The sequence below is a fragment of the Lycorma delicatula genome, chromosome 10 (assembly GCF_047948215.1).
Source record: "Lycorma delicatula isolate Av1 chromosome 10, ASM4794821v1, whole genome shotgun sequence".
Taxonomy (NCBI): domain Eukaryota; kingdom Metazoa; phylum Arthropoda; class Insecta; order Hemiptera; family Fulgoridae; genus Lycorma; species Lycorma delicatula.
Window position 1 is genome coordinate 66,264,233 of NC_134464.1, and position 22,852 is coordinate 66,287,084.

The 22,852-nt window shown below is 33.0% G+C and overlaps 1 long non-coding RNA gene across 1 annotated transcript in view; it reads left to right on the forward strand.

Moving 5' to 3' along the window:
* Positions 1-22,852, forward strand: part of LOC142331339 (uncharacterized) — a 28,728-nt gene that overhangs the window by 1,339 nt on the left and 4,537 nt on the right. Inside the window, exon 2 of the long non-coding RNA XR_012757965.1 lies at positions 10,129-10,407. This is a non-coding gene — a long non-coding RNA (uncharacterized LOC142331339). The remainder of the gene's footprint in view (positions 1-10,128; positions 10,408-22,852) is intronic.

A 22,852-nucleotide genomic window follows, 5' to 3' on the forward strand; every position in this document is an offset into this window, starting at 1 on the left:
TTAATTAGACAAGGTTAGTGAGCGTTAGGTTATGTTTGGTTACATAAGTTGTTATTTTATGAACTTAAGTACAAATAATTACCTAGGTTATCAACATAACCTAATGCTTGCTAACTTCATTTAATTAACATTAAATTTATAAATTATATATGTACAATAAGTCTACCTAATATTGTAGCAGACCATCTAATAAAGTGTAAAATTGATAGACCACATATTAAAGTAGCACAAAGTTAATTTTTACAGTTTTCTTAAATTTAAAAAAATGTTATTTCTGTTTGTGCTTACTTAAATTAAATAAGCTTATTTTTTAACATTATCACTTTCTACTTCCATATGCAAAACTTTTTTCACAAACTCCCTCCAAAACTATTTGACCAAATGTTTTGAAACGTTGCTTATGTTTTTTACTGTTCAAAGGATGCACTATTTAATTCTAGTATTTTTCAGTATATTTGTGCAGTGTTATATTGATTTTTTTTTAAATAATCGATTATTTTTCAAATAAATAAATTAATAAAAATTAGTTGTTTGGGTTTTTAAGGTTGTTGATTACAATTACTTTTATTAACATATATATATATTATTTATTAACGTGTATTATTTTTATAATGATTTTCAATTTAATTTTTATAACCTATCAAAAAATGTGTAAATTAAGTGAATGATGTAAATAAACAAACCTTTGGGGGATTTCCAAACTAGATTTGAAATATTGCTAATGGATCAATCCAATTGAAGTGACCCAAGGGTGGTTGCTTGACCAATTCAAAAAAAATTGAAACTTGCCCACTTGTTTCCTACATCTCTTAGGACCTTAAAACTATTTTTTTTAAATTTGTTATTTAAGACGTTTACCTGTGGTGGTCATTTTTGTTATGGTTCACGCACCTCGTTTTTGTGATTGTAAGGATTATGGAAAAAAATCATAACTAAAAAACTATTGGTCCTGGAAGGATTAAACAAAAAGGAGATATTCAAATAACTCTGATGGGGTTGATGATAAAAATCTCAAATTTGCACAACTTAGTGTTTTTGTAGATGTTTATGACAAATAAAAAGGCTTCTTGTGTATTGTACTAATAAAAAAGTTATAACCTCTCAAAAATCATGAAAAACCTGTTAAAAGTGATACCATTTTGATTGACTAAATAAGTGCTCTATGAGGGTTTCTTGTCTTCTTGGCACTTTAATGTCTTTGTACTTATTACTATAGTTGAAATATTCTTGTTTGAACCATTCAACTGCAGTGCTCATATTGTAACAGGCGCTTGAAGTCATTTCCAGTCATCAGGAAATTTATGTTGCAACATGCTCATTTATCCTTGTTGCATCATTTAGCATTGCAGTTACAGACTGGTCAGTCTGACATTATTTAGTGACTTGTTCACATCTTTACAGTGTCTCAAATTTATTCTGTGTATGGAAGTATTTATTAAATAAATAAGTTTTACTTAATATTATATTTAAAAATTTTAAAATCAATTAAATTTTTGTTATTTTCAAGTAATTTCACATAAATCATGGAAGAACAATGTTCCATAGGAATTTATACGAATGAAAAGTATCATAAAACAATTTATGGTACAGTGACAAAAGAACTCATTAAAATTTGTGAATTTAGTGATGAAAACCAACAACTTATTTTTTCACTTGTTAATTCAGATGCCACTAGTGTTTGTATATATCATGAAAAAAAGTTTTTGTCAAAATTCAGTCACCTGTATGGATAGTTTTGTTGTAACCCTTTGAGAAATCATAAAAAAACCATTAAGGAAAACTTAAGACAAAGCAACAATGTGTTCTTTAATACACAAGAACAATGTGTTCATTAAGAGCAAGCTCTTAAAGAACACATTAATTTAAATTTAGTTCCTGGAATGTCTCTTTGTTTTAACTGTTTCAAAATTATTTTTTCTCAGCAGAACAAAGAACTATATGAATGTGAAGACCAGGAGCAATACGTTGCCCCACATCAAAATACTGTACAATTGGATGCTGCTTGTAGCATTTTGAGTGTATCACCTCCATCAAAATTAAAAAAATTAAGCATGGATCAAAGGCCGTCAGCATTAAAATTTTAAATAAATCAGGTATCTGGAAAAATTAAAAAAGAATCTTGAATTGTGTTTTGATTCAAAAGTTTCTGAAAATGAAAATCCAACTCAATCTTCTTCATATGAACATGATGATCTTATTTTAAAACTAAAAGAAAAATGTGTTCTTGCCTCTAAAGAAGATAAGGTTAAAATTATCAGTTTATTTCCCCAATCTTGGATCAGATCTAAAGTAATATCAGAGTTCAATGTGTCTGAGTGTTTGGTTATTAGATTTACTAGAGAATTAATTAATGAGAAAGGCATTCTACCAGAGTTAGGTAATAAACATAAAACAGAATTAGTAACGATACAATTAAAAAAATTTGTGTCCTGGTAAAAAAGATTGTGTTAGAATGTTTGTTGATGGTGGCAAAGTGCATAAGTGAAATAGCCTTGTTCTGATACACTTAAATGAATTGTATGTCTCCTTTAAAAGCGAAAACAATGAGGAAAAGATTGGAAGCTCAAAGTTCTGCGAACTCTGTCTAAAATGGTGTATTTTTGCTGGTGCATCCAGGACTCATAACAGTTTGTGCCTGCCCTCACCACCAGAACATCAAACTCAAGATTGATGGTCCCAAACTTAATGTTGATTATAAGAACTTAATAGATATCTTTGTTTGTGATGAGGATAACTACAGCTGTATGATGAATGTGTGCAGCAAATGTTCAGGTAAGCAAGCAGTGTTTGACATGCTCAAGCTTTCCGAAGAGTATGATTTCTTGCCAGATACAATAATATACAAACAGTGGGTAGCAGCTGATAGGGCAGAGATGGTTACTGTTCTTCAGACCAAAAATAAGTTTTTCGAATCATTAGTGCAAAAACTGGAAAAGCTGAAAACTCACCATTTCATGTCAAAATCTCAAGCTCAGTTTTACAAGAAGAAAAAAATCAGAATTAGACGAAGAAGAATGTTTGGTGTCGGCAAACTTTGCAGAACACCTTTCATTTCTTGTTCAGGATGAGATACAAAGCTTCTATTGCGTCAACAGCCGAGCCACAATTCACCCTTTTGGTGTTCTGTTTCAAGGAAAATGATGTGTTACAACACAAAAGTGTCTTTATTTTAAGTTTTCACTTGAAGCACAATACAGCAACATTTTATTGCTTTTAAAAACTTTTAACAGACCATATCAAGGAAGTACATCAGAACATTAAAAAGCCAGATGACTTTTTAATGTACTGATGGTGCTGCAAGTTAGTATAAAAATAAAAAGAATTTTGCTAATGACTCTAAAAAACCGTTTTGACTGCTGTGAAAGAGTTGTTGGCACTAGAAGCTACCACAAGTATGTTCCTGTGTCAGAAGGCATTGCAAGATGTTGCTTTACTTCAGATTCCAAGGACTATGAAGACCATCCTGTGTCAAGTATTGTACTACTTTCACTTAAGGAAAAAGACTCTATTGCTTGTGTTTATTATGATCAGTGGTGGATAGGAGAAGTGGTAGATATTATATTCGAAAATGACAATGTGCAGGTTCATTTTTTCCACCCAGCTTGATCATGTACATCATTTCAAAAGTCTCAACAAGACAAAGTGTGGGTACCGATCAGCAAAGTCCTGAGAAAGTTAATATCACTTGAACTAACTACACTGAAGGGTCGTTCTCATACAATTTCAAGAGAAATATAAGAAGAGATATCACAGCTGTTGGTTAACCACATTAAATAATAAACTTTCATTGCTACAAAAACAGGCTATTTCATTGAAGAATAATTAAAACTTTGCTACAATTTATTTTTTCTTCGATAGTGTTTATAAAAATAAATTTGTGAAAAAAGATGTAGGCTACTCATCGAAATCTCAGTTTAAGTTTTACAAGCATTTTTGAATCAAAATTGTATTAGGTTACTGGTATTGGTTAAGCTATCATTAAATTACGACCTACCATTAATAATTTGAAAACGTCAGCTTCAACAACATAGGGGCTAAATATAAAAAATGTAAAGTGCAAAGAAGACAAGAAATCCCCTTGGAGCACTTATTTAGTGAGTCAAAATGTTACTTGCTTTTTATAGGTTTTTCTTGATTTTTGAGAGGTTATAACTTTTTTATTAGTACAATATCCAAGAAACTTTATTTACCATAAACATCTACAAAAACACTGCAAAGTTTGCAAATTTGAGATTTTTATCACCAGTCCCATCATAGTTATTTGAAGCCAAAATTTGAATTTTTTTTTTAAATTAGTTTTCAAAAATTCATAAAAATTTATGGGTAAGTATATCACCATTAATATTATTTATGGTACTACTATTTATGCTACTTACATATAAAAAAATAATTCAAACTGTGTATGTCATTGCCTCTTGAAAAAATTGCCAAAAGTGAAATTTCACCATTTTCCATATTCAACTTTGTTGGTAATTTTGCTTATAGAAAGAAGAGAGATAGGCAACTAGACCAGTGGACCAATTTTTTACCTTGAGAAAATATGAATAAATTGCTTCATGTCTCTCATCCTTTCAGGACCAATAGTTTTTTTGGTTATGATTTTTTCTGTAAATCCTTACTATCACAAAACTAGTTGTGCACACTGTAACAAAAATGGCCACCACAGGTAAACTGCTTAAATAAAAAAATAAATAGATTTAAGATCCTGAAACATATAGGAAACAAGTGAGTAAGTTTCAATTTTTTTTGAATTGGTCAAGAAACTAGCTTATGTTTTTTTTGGGAGACTTCAAATGGATTGACCCCTTTATTCGTACAAGGATAAATAGACATAAAAACGGTAGGATAAATAGTTGGCTTGTTAGAGATAGACATGTTATCGCCTGCCTATATCAGCATTGTTTTTCCCACAAGATAAGTCCGATTATGAACAAAGTGATTGTGATTCAAGTTTTATTTTGTTTAAAGGTTCACTGCTACTTATTTCATCACTGTCATGAGTTTTTGTTTTTAAAAATACAGAAATACTAGCTTGATCTTTAGTTCTTGGTTTTTCATTTATGTGTTTATTTACAAAATTCCAAGTTTATCGCGTCTGCCACGCCAGTTACAAAACGCACAATTTACGTCTTGCTTACTTTTAAATGTCGACATAGTTAATTAATGTCCATTTACGATATTTTATACTCACTATACACATTTTTTTATTCATTCCCTACTCCCTTGGGCTGGACATACAGTCAAATAAAGCTCAGCCCAGGAGTGTCCTTTAACTGCCTACTGGCAGAACGTCTGGCATGGCAAGTTGGCTCGCCGGTTGGATCTTTATAAATGCCTGCCTCAAATTCCTAGAGGGAGTTAACCAGGCCCGACTATGTCGTTCTTACCCCTCCCCCAGAGACTGGGACTTGGTCAGTCAATTGCCTACCTCTAAGCTCCAGTAGCGGGGAGTGGGGCCCGACTATGTCGTTCCTGGTCTCCACCCAGTGACCAGGACTCTGTCTTTAATTTAACCCCAACCTGATCTCCCAAGGAGTCCCCAACTGCTCATCGGAACCAGCACATCTCCTCCTGGTTGGGGCTGCCCTACCCATCTCCACACTAACTAAAATCCCCTTCTTGTATCCTCTTAATCCTTTACACGTAATGTTTTGCTTGCAACTTCGTCAACCCTTCTCCAACCATCTTTGGATGCTAACATGTATACTATCAACTCTTATGGTTTCAGGTCAGTAATACCAGTGTGCCTGTGCTGTTCCCCTCACTGTGGGCACTGAAATAGTGTGTGTTCTACTGTCACAAACACTGCAATACATGCAGGCCAATGATTCTCTCATGCCAATCCTGTGCAAATAAACTTCAAAGTTCCCATGGCCCGAAAACAGTTGCGTTGTGTAAAAACCCAGCTTGTCATGACCTCTACTATACCATACGATCAAATTGGGTGTAAGTCATCTGGTCCAAGCTGCCTTCTCACCTGTGCGCCGTTGCTAGATGCACAGAGTCCTTGCCCTCAACTCAGAGTTTGCAAGCATTAGAATGCTTGCAAACTCGTTCCTGGACCAGAAGGTCAATGGGCGGAACCCCCACCAAAATGCATAATGCCTCATAGATGCAGTTTGGTAAGCTGCCACCACACCTAGTAGGGATTTGCGGTGAACTCTGACCAGACTTATCCGATTCTGCTGGATATTAATTGCTGCACCCCACACCGGTGCAGTGTACAAAATAACAGATAATACTGTTGTCAAAATGACCCAGCATTTGGAAACTCTTGGTGTCACATGTGATGACAACAACCCATTCAAGGCAGTTAGGGTCCTCTCAGCCCTACCACAGCATTCTATTATATACTCCCTAAATTTACATGAATGCTGTATTGTGACACCAAGATACTTTACCTTGCTCACCACCTGAAAATTATGATCTCCAATTGTCAGCACAATCTGATCCATCCTTCTCCTTTTGGTTAGAGTGATACAATGACATTTCGTGGGTGAAAGCTGCAACCCATGGTCTTTCATCCAATCATCTACCAACGTAAGAGCTGTGTTACCTCTATCTTGAACCTCCTGTATTGTCTTCCTGCTGACCATCAGCACCAAGTTGTTCGCATAGGCGATAACTTCTGAATGCAGTGGCAGCCAGATCCTAAGAACATCAAAAATAATGTTCCGTAAGAAGGGCCCAACACAAACTCCTGTGGGACCACCAAACATCTGAAAGTGAAGTCGCCCCTCCATCGTCTCCACCATCATCCATCTATCACTTAAGTATGAACTAATCATCTTTAACAAATAATTGCTGATGGCCTTGTTAGCCAATGCAGTCATAATAATGCTCCATGGCAACAGCCTGAAAGCATTTTTTACATCGAGCAGTACCAACATCGGTATACCCCATGTCCTCCAAGTGCCCGTTGAATTTCCAAAGCCCAGGTAACCACCCTTGTGACTGCTTGTATGGCCAATTTTCCCTTTACAAATCCAAATTGATTTTCATGTATGCCCTCACCGTGGCTCAGTTCTTAAAGGATGTGGACTGACAGCCTTCTCTCCATAGCCTTAGACATATTGTTGAGCAGGCACAACAGGTGGTATCCCTTCAATGGGTTCTTGCCTGTACCCTTGGGAAGGAAGACCAGTTTAGCCTCCTTCCAGCAGGCTGGTAATAATCCATTCTCCAGTTCATTATTCACCATATCACTTAACACTATTAAAAGCCACTTAACTACTTCACTATTAAAAGAAAACAAATATACTTGCAGCTGGCCAACTAATAAAAACAAAGAAACATTATTGCCTACCCAAAAGCAACTAAACAAATAGTGCAGTAGAGAGGAAACGAGATGCACACACACATACTGGTAACCACAGTGCGTCTTAATGATCCCCTTACCTGTCACAATTTGGGTCTATGAGTCATGAGGGTCTATGATGTTGCTAAGGATGCTGCACAATTAAAAAGGAAATTAAAATTCAGCTGGTTGGTGGATTATGTGTCTTTGCTGGTGTAATCCAAGAAATTAAAGGGCGCGTTGTACATTTACTGTGTGTTGTTTCCACTAACCAATGTGCATGGTGTTTTGGGTTCTTTCATAGTGAGGTCCTTTACTTGTTATAAAGACATGAACAAATTCGCGAAATCTCACATGTTGTTTCACTGGTACAAATCGGCAGCCACATCAACAAAATGTTTTGTTGAAAATGTACCTGTTGACTTATAGCTGATTTCTATCCTCCAACAAGAAATTTTTCTGAGAACCTGACCCCATTCTCATAGCTTATGTTGCACCCTCATGTTATGGTTGATAGTATGTAAGAGAATTTTTTTTAAACTACAAGTTTTTGTATTTACTACAATTTGAATGATTTCCTCATTGAAGCTGAACTTTGGTACAGTCAATGGAAAGGAAAAAATGTCCAAATGCTGAACTGAAGGAGATAGAATTAGCTGCACTAATTAAAGAAACCCAGTTGTTCTACCCATCTATAAAATAGGTGCTACTTATCTCACTTGTACAGCCCTGCACAATAAAATTTTAAATTTCAAGATCATTTTAATTCAAAATGAATTACATAAATAGCAAATGAGTTAGAATCACTGGGTTTGCCCATTTGCTTTGTTTGATATCCTCAGTAGTTAAGCCTTTTTCACAACAAAAATTATTACAGTTACTCATGTCTCTGTAGTAGACAAATGTCAAAGAGTGCGAGATACAGAACTTTTTTATAATATTTTAAATAAATTACTGTGAATTATACATTATATTTAGATTGTTGTATTTGACAATTATATTTAGACTATGAGTCTTAATTATTTGTGTCGGTGATAGAATAAATATTTAAAATTTTGCTTATCTCCTAAACCCCTTGAGCTGTATTAACAGGGTTTATGATTGTAAAAATCTCTGTTGGCTTCATTGGATACAATATTTACTCTTTAAACTTAGTTAAAAACTAAAATTAAAGAAATAATATAATATTTATTAATTGTTACTGACTGTAGCATTTTAACTATTTTGGGGAACTTACAGAAATTAGTAGAAAAATTTAAAAGGAAAGTTGTATTGTTTAAATTTATTTTTTACGTAAATAAAAAATTTATTAGTTTATTTTAAGATTTACATATTACCAATTTATTTTTGAAAAAAAGATTGGATATTTTTTGTTGTTCTATTTTAGAACAAATTATGTAATTTAACTGGTAATACTCAAGTTCATAACTTCCAAAGTGTCACTTGACTTAGCTACAAGAAATTTCCTAATTACATAAACATTTATCATTTCTTAAGTCAATGGTATCTTGATTACTCAATTGTTTATTTATAGACATAACTCTTCTTGTTTGGCTTATATTGAAAATTCTATTGATTTTCTATGTAATCTCCAAATTCTTGTAAATTTCTAACAGTTTGAATGTAATTATCCAAGTTCTCATTTGATGTCCACTCTGAAGCGATGTTGCAGAGATTGGCATTCTAGCTGCTTCACTTCTCTAAATCCTTATTTGAAAAACTACTGACATTGGCAATTATCCTATGTGAACACTTACTAGCAGAGAAAAAGAAAAAAAAATCCAATTTTTTATTACATTTAACAATTTTTATTTACCGAGGAAAAATTATTCCTTTATATAATATTCTTATAACTGTATTATTATTTGTATAGATGTAATTGCACTAAATTTTACTCAGTTAAAATTGTTACTTAAATTGATATTTCATTAATGGAGTTTACTGTACTGCTTTTCAATAATATAATCTGTCTTTTATTCTCATTAGGCAGTGATTTTTTTAGGTCTACACAATGACATGTTATTTTCTTCTTGGCGCTACAGTCCAGAGTAAGCCTTGGTTTTCTCAACAATTGGCATGTTATCAGTTCATTTAATTTATTCAACAAAATATCCTGGTATAGTATTGTAATGTCTTTATAAATATGTTGTAAATTTCTGCAACATTTATAATAATTTATGTCACTGGATTCTTCTTTATCATTGTTACTTTTTTTAAATTTTATGCTTGTATTGTAATATACGAAGACATATTCAGGAGTCACACATTTGTGACTTACTACAAAATTAAAATTTGTTCTTAAAAGAATCTTGTAATTGTTAATCTTTTTAAATCGTTTTCCTGCTCCAGGATATTCTGTATCAGTTGTCAACATTATATTTCCACATTTCCCTCTGAAGTAACCACTTCTCTTCCAACACTCATTAGTATTCACGTCTTCTATTTGCTTCCACCTTGACTGAATATATCCATTATTTTTGTAACTGCTCAATTGTTTCAATTTCCATCTGTTCCTACTATTTCATGGTATGGGTTGTTCATTCGATGTTCGTATGTTTTTCCCATCTTGATTTGGTTTAAGCTACCAGACCTGTCAGTGAAGTTTCTTCTGACACATTCATTTCTCATTCTACTTCTTTTGGTTTTCTAATTGTGCTTGCAAAGTTTCTTCACTGCACTTTTTTGCTTGGTATATTACTATCGTTAAGTTATATTGTTATAAGGTAGTAAGACATATTTGAGGTAATAAATTTAAATAGATAATAATAAATGATAAATAATAGTAATTAATTATCCCAACACACTTTTGCTGTATCCCAAACTTTTCGCAGGTAATACACATCCTGATGTAATTTGTATTGTGAAAGACTACCATAATGTTACAAAAGATTTGGAGAAGGAAGTAAGTTCATTACCAAATTTTTTGAGCAGAACCCCAACACTAAAAAAACAAAATTAAGGACTGTGGAACAAGGTTGAGGTTGTTGCTTGCTGACCTGAGGTACTAGATAATCCTTCATTGAAGGACTGGAGCTGAATGTTTAGAGTGCAGCTACACTGACTGAGGGCGTAAGATGGAAGGAAGAAATCATCAGGATGGTGAGGAAGGTGTAAGTATTGTTTTGAAATGTTTGAATTTGGTTTATCACTTTCCTATCTGTCCCCACTCTTATGTGGTTTATGCTACACTGATGTCTGTGTACTAGTCATGAAATTATTAATTTAAAAATTAATGGTAGTAGAGAAATTAATAAAGTGTAACCATTGAATAGGTATACAAAAGGTGAGAAAAATATACTGTTGCTTAGAAATATTATGAACATAAGTTAAAGATATTTGAAAAAACAAAAGTATTGACTTTTTAAGAATGTTGAATGAAAATCAGTCATTTTTTAACCGATTTCAAAAAATAAAATATAATTTTGTTCAAAATAAAAGGCTTAATATTTTAGAAAGTAACATAAATTTTGATAAAACTAATATTTACGAAGATATAACGGATTGAAAAATAAATAAAACATGGTTGCCAAAATGGCAACCATGTTTATTTTGTAATTTGCGAATGTATTTAATTCCTGGTTTTTTGCCAATTTTAAAACTTTATTACCAAGAGGCTTACCAAATATTAATGTGATTCGTCAATTCGAACTTGAGATATAAATTTTTATATAAAAATAACAAGATGGCGGACAGGTGGTGAACGAAGGAGAAATCGCAATTTTTCCTAAGGATATTTTTTGTTTAGTTTTTAGCCAGCCCACAATTTTAGAAACACAAAGTATTATGCAAGGTAAACTGTGCTAATCGGGACAAATTTTACAACAGATTTTTTCAGATTTTGACTTTGCACGACTCTGTAACCAAAAAACATATTTTAGCATTGAGAAATTTTGAATATATTTATGTACATAGGTAAGTTGTGCTATTATTACTGTATTGTTTGGGCCGTTTTTTATTTGATATCTCCAGATTGGATGGAGTGATTACATGAAATCTAATATGATGATTTCTGTATATGGAGCATTAATGCCATCTAATTTTGGTCGCACTCGGGAGGTAAGATTACTGCGGATTCTGCATTTCAGAATTTTATTCAAATAGTAGAATGATTTTGTTATATAATTATTTAGACGTTATGCTTAATTTTACTACTAAGTAGTTGTAGTAGGTCCGGGGCGACCCCTTCAATAGCCAAAGGATAACTGCCGTTTTTTTGTTTTTTTAAGTCAAAATTTAAAAAAAATTAATCTAATAATGTTTTCGGTTTTTAGTGAATTTTTACACGACTGCCCAAAAAGGAGTGTAATGTATTTAGGGTGTATGTATGTTCCACCGTATCAGCTCAAGCTATATAATTATGTAGTAGTTTAGATTTTCCGGTTGAAGCACGAATTTTAATGAACTGTGAGCCTCTATCGCTGTATGAGCCGGGTTTGAATTGAATGGAATGATTCGAATCGATCGAATGAATAATATTATAAAAATTTACATTAAATAAATTAATATAATGTTAAATAAATTAAAGAATTTCTGTTTAATAATAATGCACTTCCCGTGGGAATTGCGTATGAGGCTAGAGTGGTGCGATCAGCTCGTGCGAAGCTACATCGATCATCACCATCGACTGGTTGCCTCTGGGGCTCTGTTTCGGAAGGTGCAATGGGCTGCTCTTATACTATTTCTGCAAACGATCGTCCGATTTTCAAAATTCAAACCGGGTATTTGTTTTTAGGTTGAGGGCTAAATTTTGCACGATCAGGTACACTTGCGATCTAATAAATCACGGTTATTCGGAATTGTTGTTATATCTTAGCTACCGATCTTCCAATTTTCATTTATTAATGTGTATTATTAATCATTTTAATTTATGTTAATGACATTAAAACTCCATGTGTTCTTAAATATTTTTTGCCCAAAAAGGAGTGAAATATATTTAGGGTGTATTTATGTGTTTTTGTTCCATCGTAGCAGCTCTACAGCTGAACCGATTTATATTCATGACCCCGCGTTGGAATCCTTACGTTACCGGGAATGTAATAAGCTGTGTGTGTGTGTGTGTGTGTGTGTGTGTGTGTATGTATATATATATATATATATAAATTTAAAAAATTAGAAAAATTTATACTTTATACAAAATTGTCATCCGCATATTCTTTATTATCCTACACTAAAGAGCAATATTTGTCGCAAAGTTTTTTTTTGGCAATCGTGTTTCTTAATTTTTAATATTTACCTTTTATTTAAGTCGGGTGTTTTATTCGATCAAACGACTTTATTTTATTGGTTGGGAAGATACTTTTAATTGGGAAAATGTGTAAGGTTGTACGAATAATAATAAATTTTAACTTTATTACTGAAGGAAGGGTTACATTTTAAGCCCTACGTAAAATGTAATTCTGGAAAAGTTCAAAAACACGGTTGCCAGCTTTTTCAAAACTTTTAAAAAATTACATCGGTTAACGGTAAGATATTATTTTTATTGTGTTACTTTATAAACTACTATCTTTTTAGTAGTAGAGAAGTAATAACGGGGTAGTGTCTGTTATTAATTTCTATTACGTACAGAGAAAATGTTTTTAAGTTTTATTCATTGTATATGGTAAATTTATTAACAATTTTGTGTAAACTCATTAGTAAACGATAACTGAATTCATTTTAGAAATACAGTGGGATGCCAATTTTCCAGATGCTTACTTCCGCAGTAGGCAATTTAAAAAAAATAATACACTATTTAAAAAAGTCTAACGTACCATTAGAATCAAGAGGAAATGAGATTCAACAGGAAATATATTTTTATCGATCTTCATTTTTTCTGGGTTTTTTAATTGAACTTTTTTGCAATTCGTAGAGTAGAATACATATATAAATTTAGGCCTTGTTAAATCAATTATAAAATTAACTTCTGAAAATATCGATGGAAACACATTAATCGGTCAAGCTTGAACTATGATATAATGACTTGCTAGAATCGTCACACGAAAAAGCTCGTGAATATTTGTCTATCTATAAGACTGGTCGGGCGATAGAATGCGATTCTACGCAGACTCTGTTTAAAACAATTACGTAATCTTGCAGTTCATAAACGATCAGATTTTTTTAAAAAGAATTGTGTTTTTTGAGGTTCGTTTTGATTATTGGCCGTCAATAAATTTTATTCTATTTTTTTTGTTTTTTTCTGTTTAACCTCCGGGACCACCGTTAGGTATTGCTTCAGAGGATGTGATGAACGATTTTGTAGCTTGTGTGAAAATGCCATGTCTGGCCGGGATCGAACCCGGGACCTCCGGATGAAAGGCCGAGACGCTACCAATCCGCCACGGAGGCCGGCGTTTATTCTATTTAATGTACTGTAATATTTCGAATTTTTTGTTGTAATTTTTAAGAAATTGTATTTTTTTATAACAGAGTAACTTAATTTCTCATCAGTTCTTTTTTCTAAGTCTTTGGTTAAAAAATTATTAAATGACATTTCTTATAAAACGGTAGGATAATAAATTTTTATTTCTCTTAGATAATTTTTGTAAATTCTGATTCTTTTATTAGTAAATTTCTATTCATTGGTTTTACTTGTCCGTTTAGATAGCGCTATAGTTGAAGAAGGGAAGTATTATAATCGGTCCGATTTGGGTATATGCGGTTTTCACCGGATCTTGACGTTTTGACACCTAAGGAACCCAAAAAATAAGAAACCGGATGGAAATTTTCCGGATGTTAATGTTCGTATGTACGTGTGTGTTTTCGTATCGGCCTCTAAATCAACCTATATCTTCAGAAATACTGGACCGATTTTTACCAAAATCAATGAGATTACGTCTATATATGGGGCATTGATGCCATTAAAATGTTTAATTTAAAAGGTCTAGGGGGTGAGGGTGTAGATCAAGGTCACCCTCAGTATCTCGCAAGTTCACCTAATTAAGGTCGTATTTTTCTTAGGCACATTTGTTAACAATTTAAAAAACTAACAATAGTTCAAAAACGTTTTATGAAAAATCGCACTCCCACTCCAAAACATCCCCTACTGCTTTGTTGTGACGTCATAGGTGAGCGGTAGAATTAAATAAATGAATAATATTTAAAGTGTAAAAAAGTAACTCTGTCTGGCTGGGTCTCGAACGCGATCGCATGTTTGACTCGGTATCTGGTTCGTTAAGCCTCGCGGCTACAGTCTGCGGACCGTATAAGCGAAATTTGTTCTGTGTAAGTTGTTAAATTAAATTAGTTTTTAGTTATTGCCGGCCGTTGCCGCTAGTACTGCCACAACCACGCGAATTAAATACGGTATGCGCTTGCGCTTTAGTTAGAATCATTGAATTAAATAATCGAACAAATATAATTAAATAAAATGTTAAATATTTTTAATTAAGTTGTGTGCGCGTAAATCGTCCATTAGAATCAACCTACAGTTATAGGCTTTCCCGGAAGGCGCTTTAAGCCGCGTGACGGGAAAGTCGTAAAACTGTGTTATCTACTGTTTTTGTATTACTGTATATTTTTTTATTACATTGTACATTTGTTGTATGTTTTTAATTTTACTGAAATAAATAAATTTTTTAAAAAATTTTTGTTTTTTTATTAAGTGTGATATACAATAAATATTTGAGTATTTCTAGTAAGATTTTTCTAATTTTCCAATTACCCGGATTCAACTTCACAAAATTCATTGCAAATAATCGGAGTTCACAGTAGTTTTAAATTTTTAAATCTCAAGCTGCTGTGGATTTTTTTAAGTGTCAACGCAATTAAAAGTAAAATATACATACGAATACGCGCGCGCGCGCACACACACATATATCTTTTCCATATCCATTTTTCAGTGAAATAAATATGCTGATTCGATTAATGTTACAATTGTTAAAATAAAAGAGAACCTGTAATAATAAATCTATAGCCTCTTTGTAAACTTAATATTTTTTAAAAACCAGTCGACCACAGCCTCCCATGATCTTTTGAATGGCCTCCCACATCTTTTTTTTTTTTTTTTTTTGTTATAACTTCCGGTTTCTTTTCCTGTCCTCTTTTATATTCCTCCCTACTTAGTTTTTTTTTTTTACCTATTTGGTATTTCCGTCACAAACCCTCACGTTTAGACCACTATTACGATATAGGTAACCATATTAACTGAACTGGAACAACTCTGCTACTATATGTTTCCTTAACGCAACCTTTTGGGTGGTATGGGAGAGCGGGAGGGGTTGCTTTTGTCCTAAATCATTCATTGATTCATTATAAAGGATGTAAGAAAAAAAATGAATTGTTTGTGACTGAAGGATTTCAGTATTGTATAGTTTTATGAGATATACCTAATGTTAATTGAAATATAGTAGTGCATTTTTTAAAGGAACAGATTCGGGTATTATTTTTTCAGTCGTTATTAAGAAATAAATTTTAATTTTAAAAAGCTACAACACAGTTGTTTCTGATGCACGGCTTACACACACAAATTAATTTAAAATAGTTATACTTTTATTTAAAAATAATATTTTTTCGTTTATTTTATTCAATGATTCTAACTAAAGCGTGCGCGCGCATGCCGTATTTAATTCGCGCGGGTGTGGCGTTACTAGCGGCGACGGTCGGTACTAACTAAACTAATGTAACTTACATAGAACAAATTTCGCTAATACGGTTGGGAAAATGATGTAACCGCGAGGCTTAACGCACCATGTACCGACCCGCCCGGGCTTTCGAGTTCGAGACCTGGCCAGACCGAGTTACCTTTTTACACTTTAAATATTATTCATTTATTTAATTCTACCGTTCATCTGTGACATCACAACATAGCAGTCGACAACAGCATTTTTTTTTGAGGTGGTGCGATTTTACAAAAAGTCTATTTTGTTAATATTGTTATTCTTTACTTGTGAACAAATTTGCCTAAGAAAAATATGACCTTACGCGAAATCTTGAGATTCTGAAGGTGACCTTGCTCTACAGCATCATTGACCTCTTGACCTTTGAAGTTGAAAATTTAATAGCATCAATACTCTATACACAGAAGTAATCTGACCAAGTTTGGTTAAAATCGGTTCACTAGTTCGGTGGCCAACACCAAACACACTCACACGTACATACGAACATTAAAATCCGGAAAATTTTCATTTGGTTTTTTTGGGTTCTTTAGATGTCAAAACTTGAGATCTGGTGAAAAGTGTATATGTCCAAATCGGACCGAATACAATACTTTCCCTTCTAGAGCTATAGCGCTATCTAGACGAGAAAGTAATAATATTTCGAGTAAGAAATAATAATAATAATATATATATTATATAATAGTATGTGTTGGATCCCTTTAATAAACGGTTGTAAATAGATTCATTCTAAATATAACAATAATCCCATGCCAAGATTTCGAGGAAATATGAGTACTGAAGCGTTTTTTCTGTTTTGTTTATTTCTTCACCGATTCGTTCGTACTATTACGTATCGATATGAATTATCATTCGCATTCAACCCTATAAGTGACACAATATTATTCCGTTCATCATAAGAATCGGTTGTGTAATGAAAACCTATTACTCAGAAAAGGCAACCTCTGATTAATACCGCTTTCACAGATCTCTTTACCAAGCGTTACAGTCATAAGAAAAGGTTGCATAGATAATCTGACTAGCGGATAGTTTACTATATTGTCTACATACAAATCACAATGCAATTGTGTTTTCTACTGATGTTCCCTAAAACCATAAGAACTGCTCCCGAGATCCGAGTAATATTCTTTCACTGTCATGGTTTTTTAAAGATTTTATGATTTACGTTTTACTTTATAATTAAGGGAAAATTACGGTTTAAATCGCTATTGATGGAGTAGGATGGAATCTGAGAGAACAGTTTACAACTTGGGAACGTCCACAAGATATACATTTGTAGGGATGGACGAGATTATTTATTTAAGAATCGTGAATCTGGAGTAAGAGAAAATATATAAAATATATTTTTTTAGTAGTTTTTTAGTCGGTCAACAGTTCAAAATCCTACGTCATTAATTTGGTGTTCTCATCCAGGTTAAAATTTCCCTAACTTCTAAGGTATTGTGCGACGATTGCCTGGAGATGAAATTAAGCCCGGTTTAGTTTCGAGCTTTATTATTTTATCCTTAATGTGGCTCCTCTGTCGATTAGATCGCTCTTTCTAAACACAATCTGTCCTTTGCCGGTTATTTTCCATTTTAAGTTTTATGAATTTAGGCCGGAGTCTGATTTATAATGATCTCGGAATCCGTAGAATTTTGGTGTAATCCGGGTCGAGAAAAACCGCCCGTTGACCGATTTTGTCGGCTGTGAAATTAGTTTTGTGGATGAAGTACCGAACTGTTTTAGGCAGGCCTTATGATATTTAATAAAAAGAAAAAGGATGATTAATCAGAGGTAGGTCATATTTTAGTTAACAGTATTACTTTTTCGACCGGTGATATTTTTTAGAGTAAATTATAGTCTGAATTTTTATTTTTTCATTTTTTAAAACCAAGCAACTGCCATCTTTATTAGAAACCTTTTATTGGTCTCGCATTATTAGTCGATAGGTAGAAGACGTTATCTCTTTCGTTTTGAACTCGGCGTAATATATCAAAATGGAATCGTCTAAAACATACTAGACGATAACATTTTTGACGTAAAAATATTTTCTTATTGTAACCTAACTATTTGTATCGTGTCTTACATTGTATATAAAGCTGATTTCAGTTTTGACTGTAGGTCGGTAATACAGGTGCGTCTTTACACGGTAATTTTTAGGTTTCAAACAAAATTATAACAGATTAATCCATTATCTTGATGTTAATACGGATATCATACATCGGATGAAGCACGAAACTTACAGTTTTAACTCGATTGAAAAGATTAGTATATCTTAACTAAATATATTAATAGGAAGAAGGGTCCCCGTCTTTTTTAAAATTAAAATTAGGTTTTTTGATGGTTTATTCCCCAGTATAAAAAGATTTAATTATTCTGAAACGTTTTAAAGAAATATATTTGTTATTTTAAATTGTGAAAGGATTCCATTTATAGAAGTGGTTTATTTTTATTTATTTACTAGCTGGCCCGTGTAGCCATAACGTGGACTCTCGGAAATCAAGTCAGCTCAGGCGAATGCCGGAGCCTACTCAGGGTCTCCACGAGTCCATCGAACCTACCCCATGGTCGCAGAGCCTGCTTCGCTCGCCATTCCCAATTTACCAGTGGGACCGATATCCTCTCTCTCTTTTTTCCGTTTAGCCTTCGGAACCACCATAAGGTATTACTTAAGAGGATATGTATGAATGTAAATGAACTGTAGTCTTGTACAGTCTCAGGTCGATCATTCCTGAGATGTGTGATTAATTGAAACCCAACCATCAAAGAACACCGGTATCCACGATCTAGTATTCAAATCCATATAAAAGTAATTGCCTTACTAGGATTTGAACCGATACTCTCGAACATCTGCATAGCTTGCTTCGGTTGTCATTCCCATCTACCCGGAAGGCTCCACCGCCTTGACCCATGCTCTGTACGTTATCCTTATGGTTGTGAGAATAATGCTGATAAATAATAATTATAATATTCATGCTTTACAGAAACCTGACAAATAAACTAAATTACAAAAGGTAGAATAAAAGTAACTATGGTAACTGAAGTACATACACCTTTGATGACGAACGTTCATAACTTACTTCTTTGCCATGGTGGCAGAAATATAATAACGAAGTAAAAGAATTAATTTATTTTTACCTTAACAAATATCTTTAATTCACAACTTCACTCTAGTTGAGGGCGAAGAAATAATTAATAATTTTGTTATCCTAATCGAGGGTCCCGGTCGATGGCTTAATACCTTCGCTAGGATAACACAAATGTATCCTGCAAATTTGAAAGTAATCGGCCGGTTGGTTCTCACACGATGTGATAACAAATAAACAAACTAAATTCATATATATAAATTTCCGAATAACCGTCATCTGTTAGGTCGAGAGTGTACCTGATGCGTGCAAATGTTAGCCTTCATCCTGCTAATAAATATCCCGTTTCAATTTTGAAAGTCGGACGATTGTTTGCAGAGATATTATGAGAGCCCCCCATTGCATCTCCAAAAAAATCACCGCAGGGGCACCCCGTTTGTTACCAGTTGTAATGATTAGTCTAGCCTCCCACAAGGTGCTCGCATACCTCACCACTCTAGCCTCACACGCAGTGTTCCTAAGGGAAGCACAATATTTTTAAACAGAGATTTATTTAATATTATTTTAATTCTACATACATATATATATATATATATTTTTTTTTTTTTTGAGATGAAATATATCAGTAGATATTTTCAGTCATGCCAAGAAACATGGGTAAATATTTGGTTGCGATTGATGGAGTAGTTTTTGTTGTTTATCCGAACAAACAAAAATCCTTTTCCTTTTTGTATAATAGTATAAATTTTGTAATGTGCACTATTAGCAAGTAGTTAAAATAAAATTTCAAGGGATGAAATTAAAATTAAATTTTTAATTATTTTTTTAGGAATATCTTTTTAAAGTTTAAACCGATTACAAGATTATCAGGACGATAGGTAAAACTTAAAGGAAAATATTAGTGATTTTTGAAATGTAGTGTTACAAGAGGATGTTGAAAAATAAATTGTTTCAAAATGAATATCGAGGTTTTAAATGTATCTAATATTTCTTAAGTTTCACGTTCATTGTTTAATTATACATGAAATGAAAAAGCAACTCAAACAACTTTAGCTGTGCGCAAGCTCATAAAATGTTTCCTGCACCTTCCGCTTGAAAGTGCGAGTAGCAAAGATGGCGACCTCCACAACAGAAAGCATTCTGTGTTTTGCAGTTTGCGAAGTGTGAATCTATAATTACCCTTCAACGTGCTTTGCGTTTGAAGTTCCATTGTGATTTCCCAAATGACAATAATATTCGTTGATGGGGTATAGAATTTGCAATCACCGATTGTATTTGTAAATGGAAGAATACAGGACGATCGAATGTGTCCGAAGACAATATTGAAAGTGTAAGAAAGTCTTCTGTGCGTAGTCCTAGGAAATCCGTCCTTCTTTCTTTTTCCTGTTTAGTCTCCGGTAATTACCGTTCAGATAATACTTCAGAGGATGATATGTATGAGTGTAAATGAAGTGTAGTCTTGTACAGTCTCAGTTCGACCGTTCCTGAGATGTATGGTTAATTGAAACCCAACCACCAAAGAACAACGGTATCCACGATGTAGTATTCAAATCCCTGTAAAAAATAACTGACTTTACTAAGACTTGAACGTTGGAACTCTTGACTTCAAAATCAACTGATTAGGGAAGACGCGTTCACCACTAGATCAACCCGGTGGGTAGGAAATCCGTTCTAGAAAATCTTTCCTCAACTGCAATACGAACCAGAGGACTTTATTTGGCAACAAGATGGTGCACTTTTTCATTGGTGTAACGCTGTACGTAATCGGATGAATGAAATTCTCCTCGACCGTTGGATCGGTCGCCGGGACCAGATGACTGGCCGTTTTGCCATGGTTTCCACGTTCGCCCGATACGACCCGTACAATTTTTTTCTTTGGGCGTTTATAAAGGATAAACTGTTATCGGCTGACCTACCCGACTTGAAACGCAGGATTGAAGCAGCTGTCGCTTCAATTACTCCAGACTTGCTGATTGAACTATGGGATGAACTCTCCTGTGGGCTGGATGTTTGCCGTGTGATGAATGGCGCTCACATTGAAGTTATAAGAAAAAAATTTAGTGTTACTTTTTCATTTCGTATATAATTTATCAATGTAATTAAAACTTAGTAAATATTACATAAATTTAAAACCCCGATATTCATTTTGAAACACTCTGTATCTATATTTTTAATTTTGTTAGCTGATATACAATATTAGAAATCACGAAAAAAACGATGGACCAATTTTAGTAATCGATTGATCATTTTAAAGTCCTTGGGATCAGAACGGTGGAAAAAATTGTAAAGATTTTTCGAAAAATTGAAAACTTAATGTATGTAATATGTTAAATATATAGATTTTTTTTAAACATAATTTAATTTTACAGTCTGTCTCTTTGGAACAGTAAATAAGTAGATGAGATGAACAATCATCACAATGTCTTAAAGAGCAAAAATCCAACAGTATTTAATTTTTATATGTTCATTTTTTTTTTTAAAGACTTGAATTTTAAACAAGGTCAGCAGAATGTAAACACCGTAAAAGGCGAATATCTTCACTGTTGTCCGAAAATTTAATTCCCAAAACATTTGAATGATAGTATAAATAATAAAAGTTAAGTTTTTATTTAAGAAAAATATTAGAACATAAAAGAGCACGAAATTTAGAGAATAAATAACGACTCTGAAGTATGTAAGAAACACCGAAAAATTTTATGATTCGATAAGAAAAAAATTAACATTTTTCGGGTATCTTTTAAGAATGGAGGAAAGTAGATTGTAAAGAAAATATTCGATTTTTTTAAAAACAGAAAAATTGAATTAACTTGGTTCTCAGAATTCAGAAAAATAAAGAAAGAAACGGCATAGTGAAAAGATGAAGGTATATTGGAAAAAGAGAAAACAATAGAATAAAGCGAAATAGAAGTTGTAAACCGGTCCATAGTGGCCAAATCGAAAAAAAAAACTTAAATAAAATGTTTCGATGAATCAATCACTGCTATGATCGCTAGCGCACGCAGCTTTTTATATTTTCTTTAATAATATCATTGACGATGAATACAGATATAATAATACATATTTTATGATAATGTCACTGAATAAAATTCGTTAATATTTAAATAATTTTCAAAATTCAAAGAAAATCTTTTGTATGCTTTTTAACGAGTACATATCAGGTTTACAACGACATGTAAAGCGTATATCCATGCATAGAAAAAAACATAAACTCTTTATTAAAGCCACAAGGACTCCACGGTCCGCTGGATCCCACCTGTTCTACGATAGACAGGTGTCTGTCTTTCTTCTACTTTCTTTATCTGCTTAGTATTTAACAATAAAATTGATTTAATTTGAATTTCTTTGAGTAAGAGGATTATAAAAAAATAGTTGTTTTTGGGTAATGTTTCTATAATACTTCCGTGTTTCAGTTTTATGATATAATCTTAAATATAATTTACGATTTAGTATGAAATATAATTTAATTTATATTTTTTTTATATCCTACATAAAAAAATATACATAACCTAAAGTTACGTTAAATAAAATTAAAGTTGGACTATTAAAGTTAGACATCCCGGTCAGTCATGGCATTTTTACACGCTACAAATCATTCATCTCTGAAGCAATACCTAACGGTCCCGCAGGTAAAAAAAAAGAAAAAAAAATTTAAACTATTGCCGGCCTCCGTGGGGCGAGTGCTAGCGTCTTGGCCTTTCATCCGGAGGTCCCAGAATCGAATCCCGGCCAGGCATGGCATTTTCACACACGCTACAAATCATTCATCTCATCCTCTGAAGCAATACCTAACGGTGGACCCGGAGGTCAAAAAAAAAGTTAGACTATTATTATTTAAATTTTTAATTAGCTGGTTATAAATACATCTCGCAGTTTATGATTGCGGATTGAAAAAACGT